Here is a 14774-nt window from a genome sequence, read left to right on the forward strand (position 1 = left end):
CCTTAAAGGGGTCCTCCTTGGATAGGACAACATGCCACGAGAAACTCGAGAGCTTACTAGGGCTGAAGGTAACAGATCTAAAGAGGACTGAGAGCATGGGGCAGTAGATCCAGGGCGCCCATAGTAATAGGACACAGAACTGCTTGCCAAGTAGAGCGAAACTCAACGATCAGGAGTGTGGCCTAGAAGCTGAGTTGTGGCAAAGTAGTGCGAAACAGTTTGCTTCACCAGCCCTGGAGTAGACTACAGCAGAAGGAAACGATGTGTGTGTGAAAATACTTTTCATTGTGAAGGAAAAGTGCTTAAGACTGTGTACCCGCTATCCCTTGTGCATAACCCTTATCAAGTTCAGGAAAGTACCCATGTTTGAACGGAAGTCTCCTTTATTAATCTGTGGAATTCTTAGTCCTGGTCAGCCAATACCATCGGCTAAAGGCGGCCTGCATGGGCGCAAGGCCCTTACTTTACCAACATCCTGCCAGGACCTATCTTTTCCTGTAAAGTGCCAGGCCGTTATAAAGCAGCGGCTCGGCCTTGGCTACTGCCCACAATCACTCTACACAAGCAGTAGGGTACTGTGATGCTGCGACTGAGCATTATCTTGCATAAAGATCATGGTTTTCTTGAAAGATGCAGACTTTTTCTTGTACCACTGCTTGAAGAAAATGTCTTCTGAAAAAAAAACTGGCAATGGGTTTGGGAGTTGATTTTGAGTTCATCTTCAATCCCCAAAAGGACCAACTAGCTCATCTTTAATAATACCAGCCCATACCAGTACCCCACCTCCACCTTGATGACATCTGAGTGTAAGTGGAGGTCTGTGCCCGTTACTGATCAAGCTATGGGACCATCCATCTGGTCTGTCACAAGTCACTCTCATCTCATCAGTAAAAATTTAGAAAAATCTGTCTCTAGATATTTCTTGACCCATTCTTGTTCAGTGGTGGTCGGGTTTCAGCCTCCCTTACCTCGGCCATGTCTCTGACCACTGAACACCTTGTACTTCTGGACACTCCAGGGAAGATGCAGTTGTAGAATATGACAGCACTGGAGGATAATAGCTTCCTGGTCACTTCAAGTTTGATTCTTCTCACATCTTTGGCAATTATTGGGCGTCTTTTTTTCTCTCAACACGTTTTTTATGACCCTGTTGACTATTTGCAACAAAACCTTTGATGGTTCTGTGGTGACACTTCAATATCTTAGCAATTTCAAGAGTGCTGCATCTCTCTGTAAGACAAGTAAAAAAATTTGACTTTTCAGAGTCAGTTAAATCTTTTTTGGCCCATTTTGCCTGAGGAAAACAAGCTGCCTAATAATTCTGCACACCTTGATAAAGGATGTTTTTACCTTAGGCCTCAGGCTCCTCATTACACAAATACACATCTCCTGATCTGCTTCATCTAATAAGCATTCAAGTTTCTACAGGAATTAGAAAATCTGTATAAAAATGATGATATGGTCAAAATACTGATTTGCATAATAATTGTGCACATAGTAAATAAAGAGGGACCCACCACAATAAACACAATTAGTGACACACTGCCAGATATACAAATGAATCATAAACATGTAGATCAAAGTAAAGTTACACTTTGCAGCAACACATAGTAATTTATGTGGCACCCTGCTACCACAGGTACCACAGGACACAAAAGAGTGCATGGATGGACTTCTCCACAAGAGGCCCTCACTACAAACAGACACCTCCACCCTTCCACCTCAGACCACCAGAGGGAGCCCTGTTAGGGATATATAAACTGGGGGGTGGAGTCAGTCAGTCAGAGAGTGTGCTGCCACTGAGTGCAGTGAAGACGCAGTACGTCTGCTGCTGTACTGATTGCCCCGAGTGTGGCCATGGCAAGGAGAGAGGAGAGAGGAGTTAAGGGGGCAGAGGAGTGTCTGAAGCTCACCCCAAGACACAAGCCGGACACCGGGTCCGCGCCTACAGGGTTCTCTACACCCAGTAGGGACAACCGGCATACCAGGAGGCTTCCAGACCCCTGGTCATCCTGAGGCTACCATCAATTACAGGACTAGGAACTACGAAGGCCCCGGCATCCAGGGATAGTGGTTGCCAGAGAAAAGTCCTACTACCAAGTAGTCAGGTGAGAGAGCAAAACAACATCGAAGCTAGGCCAAGTTCCAGGCTGGCCAGAAACTTAGAGAGAAGAAGACACGGACCAGGAGGCCTACAACCCACTCACTGGGGAGAGTTCCGAAGTGCACCCTTCCTATTAAGTACCCTGGACCCTACCTGCCGTTACACCAGTAAAGGTACTGAAGAGAATCCCCTGTGTGCATGTCCGTCATTCCCCTTGACCCGACCGGGCCACCGCTCACCTGCATCCCTTCCATCAACCCTGCCCCGGAGGCCCACTCCGCCTGTGGGGAGCAGAAACATCCCAGCTGCCATCCCATCATCCCCGGAGGTCTGCAGCAGCGCCGGTATTCATTACCGGGAACCATAGGTGGCGTCACGAGACAAACTGTTAACAAAAAAACCCTTTTAAAGTGTGACCCCAGAGGGCGGGCCCGGGAGCTGACTGCCGTGACATCATACAAAGAAGGTAAAGGCCCGGGTACCGAGTCTCCCCCATATCCCCCCTGGGAGAGTCACTTACACTAACTAGCCATCTCTGTCTGTGTTTCCTTACTTCACCTGATCACTAATTGGTCACTTTCACCAGTACATCTCGAATTGTGACATATCATAGATAACAATGGCAGATTTTTAAGCTTTTTGCTACAAATGTAGTTTCAGTGACTGATCAGCTAGTCCAGCACTTGGGAACTATTAGGAGATTGGTGAAATAGCAACAGCATCCTAATAAAGTTTTACTCTACAAATAGGTTCTTCTGGAATATTAATATGACAGGAAACATGGTCTACTTATTATGACGTAATACTGTTCCTGTTCTGCTCACTATGAGGTCAGTTTGAGTCAATATTTTTTAAAGGATCCAAATATTTGGGTCCTGGAAATGGAACAAGATCCATACAATGCCAACTTACATTATTATTAGTTGCCCAATTGCTTAGGGTCAGTGGTACAAAAGTAATGTAGGGCAAAGAGTTCATAGAAACCACAGTAAGGGATTTTGTAACCTTCTTATTCTGTTTTTCCACAGATCTTTTCAAAGACTTGGAAACTGCAAAATGATTTTCTCATCTCTTCTCCACTTTCAAGTCCTACATAAACTTTCCAATTGCCTTGTCTCTGAAAAAGTGAATATTGGGGAGGATCAGGGTATTATGTCTCATTAAAGGGCATCGTATTTAATATATACATAATATTAGAAGTATGCTATAGTCATTTACTTTAATTACATTTCATTAGGAAATTTCTGGATATTTTAATGACTACATGTATGTAATAGGGGATGTGCACAAGTTGAGTATTTACAATAGCACTTTATGCACCAAAAACACATTTCTCGGCAGGAAAAATAATGCATGAAATGCGTGCAATTTTGCATAGTTTTTTACATGCTTTTTTAATGCATTTTTCCCCATTTATTTGAATGGGTGACAAATGCTGCAAAAACGCTGAATGAATTGATATGGTGCAGATTTGAAACTACTTCAAATCTGAAAGGAAAAAAATAAGCAGCGTGTGCATGAGATTTCAGAAGTCTCATTAACTTTACAGGTACTGGAAAACACTGCCCTTTTTCATACAAATCTATGGAAAAAATCCAGAAGTAAAGCATATTTACAGCAATAGAAATTGACATGTTGTGGACTTCAAACACGCACCGCAAATCAGTTTATGCAGCATTAAAAATAAAGCGCAACGAGCATGAGATTTCTATAAATCCCATACACTTTGTTGGAATTGCAAGATGCTGGGGCTTTTTTTGCACAACAAAAAAAACACAGTGGGAAAAACTCACTAAATACTCACATTGAGCAGTTAACCTTAGGGGCTCCACCTTTGCATCACTCTGGTAATACATTATTTAGCACTTTCCTCTTCCAGTTAACAGGTGATAGATCTGTCGTGTGACCTTACGTTCCATTCTAAGCAAAAGTTAACATCACTGGTCAGATCTCTTAGCGCACGTGCACACGTTGGGTATTTGGTGAGTTTTTTACCTTAGTATTTGTAAGACAAAACCAGGAATGGAACAATTAGAGAATAAGTATAATAGAAACACGTCACCACTTCTGTATTTATAACCCACTCCTGGTTATGGCTTACAAATACTGAGGTAAAAAAATCACCAAATACCCAACACGTGCACGTGGCCTTACTAAGCAAGGTGTGCTCCTCCTAATATAGGTAGGCGAACACCTTAAACTTATTTGCATCTAATGTAGGAAGTTAAAGGAACATTAAGGTTATAGTCAAATGTAGTACAAATACTGCAGATTTTCTGGATTGGCAGAAAATCCTCATTAAATATGGACACAGCAAAGTGGATACAGTTCTTACAAATCTAATACACACAGTGCAGAAATATATCTGCTTGGAAATTGACATGGTTCAAGTTTCATAGTTTTTTCTAGGTTGAAGGAGTCCATCGAGTTCAATCTATACCCTAACATGTTGATCCAGAGGAAGGCAAAAATTCATTCCCAAGTCCAGATATGGCAATCAGACTACACTGTGTGCAGAATTATTAGGCAAGTTGTATTTTAGAGGTTTATTTTTATTATTGATCAACAACTATGTTCTCAATCAACCTAAAAGACTCATAAATATCCAAGCTTAATATTTTTGGAAGTTGGAGTGGGTTTTTTTTAGATTTGGCTATGTTAGGAGGATATCTGTTTGTGCAGGTAACTATTACTGTGCAGAATTATTAGGCAACTTAATAAAAACCAAATATAATCCCATCTCACTTATTTATTTTCACCAAGTAAACCAATATCAATGCACAAAATTTAGAAATAAATATTTCTGACATGCAAAAACAAAAACCCAAAAAATTAGTGATCAATAAAGCCACCTTTCTTTATGATGACACTCAACAGCCTTCCATCCATAGATTCTGTCAGTTGCTTGATCTGTTTTCGATCAACATTGCGTGCAGCAGCCACCACAGGCTCCCAGACACTGTTCCGAGAGGTGTACTGTTTTCCCTCCCTGTAGATCTCACATTTTATCATGGACCACAGGTTCTCTATGGGGTTCAGATCAGGTGAACAAGGGGGCCATGTCATTATTTTTTCTTCTTTTAGACCTTTACTGGCCAGCCACGCTGTGGAGTAGTTGGATGCATGTGATGGAGCATTGTCCTGCATGAAAATCATGTTTTCCTTGAACGATACCGACTTCTTCCTGTACCACTGCTTGAAGAAGTTGTCTTCCAGAAACTGGCAGTAGGTCTGGGAGTTGAGCTTCACTCCATCCTCAACCCGAAAAGGTCCCATAAGTTCATCTTTGATGATACCAGCCCATACCAGTACCCCACCTCCACCTTGCTGGTGTCTGAGTCAGAGTGGAGCTCTCTGCCCTTTATTGATCCAGCCTCTGGCCCATCCATCTGGCCCATCAAGAGTCACTCTCTTTTCATCAGTCCATAAAACCTTTGAAAAATCAGTCTTAAGATACTTGTTGGCCCATTCTTGACGTTTTATTTTATGTTTCTTGTTCAAAGGTGGTCGTTTTTCAGCCTTCCTTACCTTGGCCATGTCCCTGAGTATCGCACACCTTGTGCTTTTTGATACTCCAGTAACGTTGCAGCTCTGAAATATGGCAAAACTGGTGGCGAATGGCATCTTGGCAGCTTCACGCTTGATTTTCCTCAATTCATGGGCAGTTTTTTGTGCCTTTTTTGGTCAACACACTTCTTGCGACCCTGTTGGCTATTTGCCATGAAACACTTGATTGTGCGGTGATCACGCTTCAAAAGTTTGTAAATTTCAAGACTGCTTCATCCCTCTGCAAGACATCTCACAATTTTGGACTTTTCAGAGCCCGTCAAATCTCTCTTCTGACCCATTTTGCCAAAGGAAAGGAAGTTGCCTAATAATTAAGCACACCTTATATAGGGTGTTGATGTCATTACTCAACACCCCTCCTCATTACAGAGATGCACATCACCAGATTTACTCAATTGGTAGTTGGCTCTCAAGCCTATGCAGCTTGGAGTAGGACAACATGTATAAAAAGTATCATGTGATCAAAATACTCATTAGCCTAATAATTCTGCATGCGGTGTAGTTCCCCGAATCAACGTCACAGAATCTTGTAACAGTAACCTTTCACAAAACTTTATTGCTATACTTAGGTGCAAATTACATGCGTTTTTGATGCGTTTCCGCTGCAGAAACGCACTTGTGTTTTTTTTACCTGCGGATTTTCTACACCTAATGTAAGTCTATGGAGAAATTCAGCACAGAAAGCTCAGCGTACCCGCAAGAGAAATTGCCATGCTGCTGATTTGAAACATGCACCGCAGGTCAGTTTATGCTGCGTTAAAAAGAAGCACAGCGGGCGAGAGATTTCTATAAATCCCATCCACTTTGCTGGAACTGGAAAACGCTGCAGCTGAAATATCCAGCGTTAAAAACGCGATAAAAGCTCACTGTGGGAACGTAGCCTTACAGTAAAGAACCTGCATCTGAGATTATGTTTAAATGCAATACTCATGCCATTCTTTATGTGGCTTCATAGGAGGTTGCTTAAAAAACAATACAGCACAGTATTCTATAGTATAGCGTACTGTACGAAAGATCAAGTGATCACAGGTTCAAGTCCCCTAGGGGGATTAATAAAAACCTTAAAACCATTAAAAAATATATAAAAAAAAGCACAAAAAAATAAAAATTCTAATCAATTTAAACAAAAAAATGAAATAATAATAAATAAACTATTGGGTATGACCATGATCATAAAAGTTTTAACTATTAAAATGTTATGTTGTGCACAGTGAACACTGTAAAAACAAACGTCGTGCAACAATGGCAGAATCGTAAGGTCTTTTTCACCATGTCAGTCATAATTTTCTTAACTTTTTGTCCCTTTCCAGGTTAAATAAATGGTGGCATTCAGACCTTGGGTGAGGGGGACAAAAAAAAAATAAAAAAAAAATAACAGATAGTTGCAACAGAGATTAATATCTACAGATTGTGAAAAAAAAAACACCCCCGAAAAATCAATATCAAAAAGGACATCATTGATGACTTTCTGCACCTGATGTACTCGCATCTAGACCTATATGGAACATCATCACTTTTGGTAAAATCCCGCAGTTTCTGCCCCATGTGACCAGCTCCTCAAAAAGGTGTAAGAATGTTAAAAGCAAATTAATTAGAAAAGCTAATGATTTTAGCTAGTTTAGAACAAAGGGATAGTGAAAAAAAACAATTAAAAGCCCCTTTAACTATAACTCAAATGCTAGTAACACCTTTAACAAAACAAGTCCTACGTGGGCTCTGTAATGGACGGGCTCCTAGCAAGTTTGCAGACTACTTTTACTACGTTTTGTGCTAAGGTGAAATGGAAAACCACAGTTAAAGTGATTGAAACCAACCGTACATTAACCTTTAATCTACCATTAGTCTACACAAAGCATAGCTCATAAATCCGCTATAAATGCTGAATATTTGCGTCAGATAAATCAAAGAGCATTACGTGCATTTACAAAGAAAAACATTGAGTTTATTTTCTTTTAGTCGCACCTTTGCAAAACGAAATGGCTGTAAGTTTCTCTGAATCCCAGTCCCCAGGGATATAGCTAAAAGACATGGCATCATAGTAGCATCAGACCATCGGCAGCTCAAGGTAATGATCAGGGTGATCAACTAAAATTCAAAGAAAATTCTTTTAACAGGTTCTCCACCTTTGAGGCCAATTTTTTTCTTACTTAAATTAATGTACTTTGGGCTAAAAATCACTGGCAATTGCAAATTTTGCACCGCTTTGCTTTTACAAGCTCTTAGTTTCCCTACACATTTAACTGTGGTGTGACCTGTGGTCATAAATCAGTGGAAAGATGAGAAAAAGAGTTCCAAACCCCCTTTCAGACAGTCATAACAAACTGACTGACAGATTCTCAGTTAACTCATTCTGCAGCCAGCAATAGACCCAGACGTGATAAAGGCAAACAGTGCAAACTTTTTAATGAAACCCAAGTGCAAAAATGATTACATGCATTTAATTAAGAAAGGAAAAAGTTGTCCCCATAGGTGGACAATACCATTAAGTAGGAGTATTTTAAGCCTATGAATCCCTTCAGTCCTTCTCAGTCCTTTTAAAGGCAGTTTAAAAAACAGTTTTTTGAATATTCAATTAGCTAATTCTGAATTAAAAGGGGGGAAGGGTCACTTGTTCAGGACCCCAATTTCTTAGATACAATGGAGAATGGTCCTGTTCTGCATTACAGGGGTTGTCAGGGACTTTAACACTAATGTCCTATCCTTTGCATAGGTCATCAGTGTTTGATCAGTGAGGGTCCGACACCCGGTAAGCCCGCCAATCAACTGTTTCCCGTGTCAGCGGCGGCGTCCAGAACTGCTCAGCTATGGAGCTGCACAACATAGCTCCTTCTATGGAATAGTGGCCACGACTGGGTACTACACATCCGCCCCTATTGATTTGAATAGGGGGCGGATGTACAAAACTATACAGGTAACGAAGCTGTGCCATGCAGCTCCATAACTGAGCAGTTCCAGCTGCCACCGACACCGGGAACAGCTGATCGGCAGGAGTGCCGGGTGTCGTACCCCAACCGGTCAGACATCCTAAGGATAAGCCATCAATGTTAAAGTCACAGACAACAACTTTAAACAGACAAGACATTGATGCAAATAGACTGTGTAATGCTTATTTTCTTTTGTCAAATCCGAAGGATCACTTTATGTACAAAAAAAGCAAGATCAACTTGGAGAATGAAATAATAGATATTCATGTAGAAAGTAGAATGCTTAAGAATAATTAGGGGAGCGTTCCTGATCAGAGTTGGACACTAAACCACCGCTCATAGATTGGAATGTTGTAGATCAACAGAACATTCTATCAGGGTAACCCGTGTGCACCCCGATTCACTTTATACATGTACTTTATTTGGTGGGTGAGTCTGAACTAAGTGCTTCTGAAAATAGAAATACTATAGGAAAACTGGAATTACAAATACAAGCCGGCCAACATCCTGTGTATATCACCAGCATAAACATGCCTGATAGAAGCGGTGATTGGGAGTGTGTGCTTTACTAATGAGTGGAAGGCATCCAGATAGAGTAATTGTACATCCCCATGCACATATCGACTATACATGGCCCCCCGCCTTATATCTTGGGAGCACTTGGTTATAGTCCCAACTGTAGAGGAAGAGAAGCGTTTACGAAGCCACATACAACATTCATTTATCTGGAAAAAATTAAAAAGTATTCCACAACAAACTATAAAATTATTTACGAATGTGCTGTATCCTCCCGCTGCGCTCGGGAACAATGCAAACCTTATGGGAAATGTTCTAAGCATTTAGAACATGTAATGTAACCGCTGAACACTTGTACTTGCTCTGGTACATTGGGTATAACTATCAGAAAAGGCACCAAAAAACACTTCAGAATATTTACAAAGAGATAGTAAAGATACACGATTGGGTAAAAACGTATAGAACAACCGCGGGGAAACTATAAAAAAAAAGCATATTGCTCTTTAAAATAATAATAAGGGGGAATAAAATAGAATCACTTGCCTACGCATTTCGAGCACTAAGGCTCTTAATCATAGCACTGTAACTATATCCGTAAACCTCTTAAATATGACGTATGAAGTGTGTGACGTACATCCGAGTTATCGCCCACTATCCAACCTATTTTTTCAAATGAATCTCCATTCCGATATATCACAAAATCGTATAAGAAAAGGTAATAACTGATATATAAAGTTTATAAAATTAATCTAATTCAATGTTAATACTTTAATAATAATAAATTTAATCTGTTCTGTAAAATTCAGGTTTTTTAATATTGTCCCTGCGATTGATGGAACCTGTTGTTCTATACATTTGTTCTTACCTAGGAACCAGCCCATGGTTTCTGTCCATGCACCATGCCCAGCTAGATTACCTAATTACCGCATCTGGTGAGCTGATGTGATTTTTTTCGTTTTGCTTATGTCTACACCATTATGTAATCGACTTGATGGACAACTTTTTTTGTTATAATTATAAATATGATAGAGTAGAGCTGGTGTGCCCCACATCAAGTCCTTCTAACATGAGCTTGGTGTCTCCGTGGTTAGTAATGCTCTCTTGCAGTGACCGGTTCTTGGCTGTAAATCTGACTGGGGTCTGTATATACTTTGCATGTTCTCCTTGGGACACTTCCAAGGTACTTGCCCTGGGTACTGGCTGGACCCTAAAGGAACCAGTAGCAAATGCTAGTTATAAAGATTTTATAGAGAGACATATTTTATTACTCGACTCACTTTACAGGAGAAGTAGTGCAGGATAACATATGGGCTGCGGAACTACAAATCAACATAAGCACGCAGGGATTTGCGTAGATGAAAAATCTTAACTTTGTCCGTTTTGTTCTCCCCATTCTTGTGTAGGTTTTCTATAGGTGTTCCCGTCGACTCCAGGCATACAGTATATTAAATGCTTATATAGTTTTTTTGCAAAATGCCCCAAATAGAGTGAAGGTAGGCTCCGAGAGACAGGTCCTGGTGTGTGGTGCTAAATAATGTGAAATAAAAATACATACTGTGAATCCAATTACTTATCTCTAAAGTTATGTTCACATTCCATTTATAGCGTACACCAGAGGTATACACCGGGAGGGTTTCCCGAACAATACCTCCGATAGAGGGCTGCAATGTGTCCTACTGTTTGGGCATGCGGTAGAATACATCATCCATATGCTTCCATTGTAAGGAAACATATATATAATGGGATGTACTTTTTTTTACTGTGTCCTTATTGATATCAATTGTATTTGACTACACTTTCCTAAACAGTGAAAAAAACTATGGCGGCACAAACAGAATGAGAAAGGCCAAAAGGACGTAGGGTACATGAATGAACCCTATGGATACATTTGGCATTTAGGTTGGAAGGTTTTCCTGAGAAATACACTATACATAAGCGCCAAACCTTATGTGAACAGAGTCCTATTTTAAGCAGAGTTCATGATTTTATTCATTACCTAACTGCATTAAAAAAATTTACACACCCAGTATGTGCAAGTCTGGTATTACTGCCTAGGCAGGGTTGACATGTATCCATAGTGTCTGGCACATGTTGTGGGGTATTGGTCTGCCATCAATAGCCGAAAGTAGAGCAAGAAGGTATGGTGCACAGACGTAATATATTCAAGAAAAGCAACTATTGGAGCAAGGGGTACAAAGTGTCCCACACTCCTTCCTATAAAGTGTCGGAGCAGTCTCACACTCCTTCCTATAAAGTGTCGGAGCAGTCTCACACTCCTTCCTATAAAGTGTCGGAGCAGTCTCACACTCCTTCCTACAAAGTGTCGGAGCAGTCTCACACTCCTTCCTACAAAGTGTCGGAGCAGTCTCACACTCCTTCCTACAATGTGTCAGAGCAGTCTCACATTCCTTCCTACAAAGTGTCGGAGCAGTCTCACACTCCTTCCTACAATGTGTCAGAGCAGTCTCACACTCCTTCCTACAATGTGTCAGAGCAGTCTCACACTCCTTCCTACAATGTGTCGGAGCAGTCTCACACTCCTTCCTACAAAGTGTCGGAGCAGTCTCACACTCCTTCCTACAATGTGTCGGACCAGTCTCACACTCCTTCCTACAATGTGTCGGAGCAGTCTCACACTCCTTCCTATAAAGTGTCGGAGCAGTCTCACACTCCTTCCTACAATGTGTCGGAGCAGTCTCACACTCTTTCCTACAATGTGTCGGAGCAGTCTCACACTCCTTCCTACAATGTGTCGGAGCAGTCTCACACTCCTTCCTATAAAGTGTCAGAGCAGTCTCACACTCCTTCCTACAATGTGTCGGAGCAGTCTCACACTCCTTCCTACAATGTGTTGGAGCAGTCTCACACTCCTTCCTACAATGTGTCGGAGCAGTCTCACACTCTTTCCTACAATGTGTTGGAGCAGTCTCACACTCCTTCCTACAATGTGTCGGAGCAGTCTCACACTCCTTCGTACAAAGTGTCGGGGCAGTCTCACACTCCTTCCTACAATGTGTCGGAGCAGTCTCACACTCCTTCCTACAATGTGTCAGAGCAGTCTCACACTCCTTCCTACAATGTGTCGGAGCAGTCTCACACTCCTTCCTACAAAGTGTCGGAGCAGTCTCACACTCCTTCCTACAATGTGTCGGACCAGTCTCACACTCCTTCCTACAAAGTGTCGGAGCAGTCTCACACTCCTTCCTACAATGTGTCGGAGCAGTCTCACACTCCTTCCTATAAAGTGTCGGAGCAGTCTCACACTCCTTCCTACAATGTGTCGGAGCAGTCTCACACTCTTTCCTACAATGTGTTGGAGCAGTCTCACACTCCTTCCTACAATGTGTCGGAGCAGTCTCACACTCCTTCGTACAAAGTGTCGGGGCAGTCTCACACTCCTTCCTACAATGTGTCGGAGCAGTCTCACACTCCTTCCTACAATGTGTCGGAGCAGTCTCACACTCCTTCCTACAATGTGTCGGAGCAGTCTCACACTCCTTCCTACAATGTGTCGGAGCAGTCTCACACTCTTTCCTACAATGTGTTGGAGCAGTCTCACACTCCTTCCTACAATGTGTCAGAGCAGTCTCACACTCCTTCCTACAATGTGTCAGAGCAGTCTCACACTCCTTCGTACAAAGTGTCGGAGCAGTCTCACACTCCTTCCTACAATGTGTCGGTGCAGTCTCACACTCCTTCCTACAATGTGTCGGAGCAGTCTCACACTCCTTCCTACAATGTGTCGGAGCAGTCTCACACTCCTTCCTACAATGTGTTGGAGCAGTCTCACACTCCTTCCTACAATGTGTCGGAGCAGTCTCACACTCTTTCCTACAATGTGTTGGAGCAGTCTCACACTCCTTCCTACAATGTGTCGGAGCAGTCTCACACTCCTTCGTACAAAGTGTCGGGGCAGTCTCACACTCCTTCCTACAATGTGTCGGAGCAGTCTCACACTCCTTCCTACAATGTGTCGGAGCAGTCTCACACTCCTTCCTACAATGTGTCGGAGCAGTCTCACACTCCTTCCTACAATGTGTCAGAGCAGTCTCACACTCCTTCGTACAAAGTGACGGAGCAGTCTCACACTCCTTCCTACAATGTGTCGGAGCAGTCTCACACTCCTTCCTACAATGTGTCGGAGCAGTCTCACACTCCTTCCTACAATGTGTCGGAGCAGTCTCACACTCTTTCCTACAATGTGTTGGAGCAGTCTCACACTCCTTCCTACAATGTGTCAGAGCAGTCTCACATTCCTTCCTACAATGTGTCAGAGCAGTCTCACACTCCTTCGTACAAAGTGTCGGAGCAGTCTCACACTCCTTCCTACAATGTGTCGGAGCAGTCTCACACTCCTTCCTACAATGTGTCGGAGCAGTCTCACACTCCTTCCTACAATGTGTCGGAGCAGTCTCACACTCCTTCCTACAATGTGTCGGAGCAGTCTCACACTCCTTCCTACAATGTGTCGGAGCAGTCTCACACTCTTTCCTACAATGTGTTGGAGCAGTCTCACACTCCTTCCTACAATGTGTCAGAGCAGTCTCACACTCCTTCCTACAATGTGTCAGAGCAGTCTCACACTCCTTCGTACAAAGTGTCGGAGCAGTCTCACACTCCTTCCTACAATGTGTCGGAGCAGTCTCACACTCCTTCCTACAATGTGTCGGAGCAGTCTCACACTCCTTCCTACAATGTGTCGGAGCAGTCTCACACTCCTTCCTACAATGTGTTGGAGCAGTCTCACACTCCTTCCTACAATGTGTCGGAGCAGTCTCACACTCTTTCCTACAATGTGTTGGAGCAGTCTCACACTCCTTCCTACAATGTGTCGGAGCAGTCTCACACTCCTTCGTACAAAGTGTCGGGGCAGTCTCACACTCCTTCCTACAATGTGTCGGAGCAGTCTCACACTCCTTCCTACAATGTGTCGGAGCAGTCTCACACTCCTTCCTACAATGTGTCGGAGCAGTCTCACACTCCTTCCTACAATGTGTCGGAGCAGTCTCACACTCTTTCCTACAATGTGTTGGAGCAGTCTCACACTCCTTCCTACAATGTGTCAGAGCAGTCTCACACTCCTTCCTACAATGTGTCAGAGCAGTCTCACACTCCTTCGTACAAAGTGACGGAGCAGTCTCACACTCCTTCCTACAATGTGTCGGAGCAGTCTCACACTCCTTCCTACAATGTGTCGGAGCAGTCTCACACTCCTTCCTACAATGTGTCGGAGCAGTCTCACACTCTTTCCTACAATGTGTTGGAGCAGTCTCACACTCCTTCCTACAATGTGTCAGAGCAGTCTCACATTCCTTCCTACAATGTGTCAGAGCAGTCTCACACTCCTTCGTACAAAGTGTCGGAGCAGTCTCACACTCCTTCCTACAATGTGTCGGAGCAGTCTCACACTCCTTCCTACAATGTGTCGGAGCAGTCTCACACTCCTTCCTACAATGTGTCGGAGCAGTCTCACACTCCTTTCTACAATGTGTCGGAGCAGTCTCACACTCATTCCTACAATGTGTCGGAGCAGTCTCACACTCCTTCCTGCAATGTGTCGGAGCAGTCTCACATTCCTTCCTACAATGTGTCAGAACAGTCTCACACTCCTTCCTACAATGTGTCGGAGCAGTCTCACACTCCTTCCTACAATGTGTCGGAGC

General features: G+C 42.8%; 1 protein-coding gene across 1 annotated transcript in view; it reads right to left on the minus strand.

Annotated features, from left to right (window-relative positions):
- Positions 1 to 814: 814 nt before the first annotated feature.
- Positions 815 to 14774, minus strand: part of FOXD1 (forkhead box D1) — a 47039-nt gene continuing 33079 nt past the window's right edge. The window contains exon 2 of the mRNA XM_073655035.1: positions 815 to 1230. The gene's annotated coding sequence lies outside the window, so the exon portion shown is untranslated. The remainder of the gene's footprint in view (positions 1231 to 14774) is intronic.

Source organism: Phyllobates terribilis, unplaced genomic scaffold (assembly GCF_046119375.1).
Source record: "Phyllobates terribilis strain yellow unplaced genomic scaffold, ASM4611937v1 Scaffold_1__5_contigs__length_1240528914, whole genome shotgun sequence".
Taxonomy (NCBI): Eukaryota; Metazoa; Chordata; class Amphibia; order Anura; family Dendrobatidae; genus Phyllobates; species Phyllobates terribilis.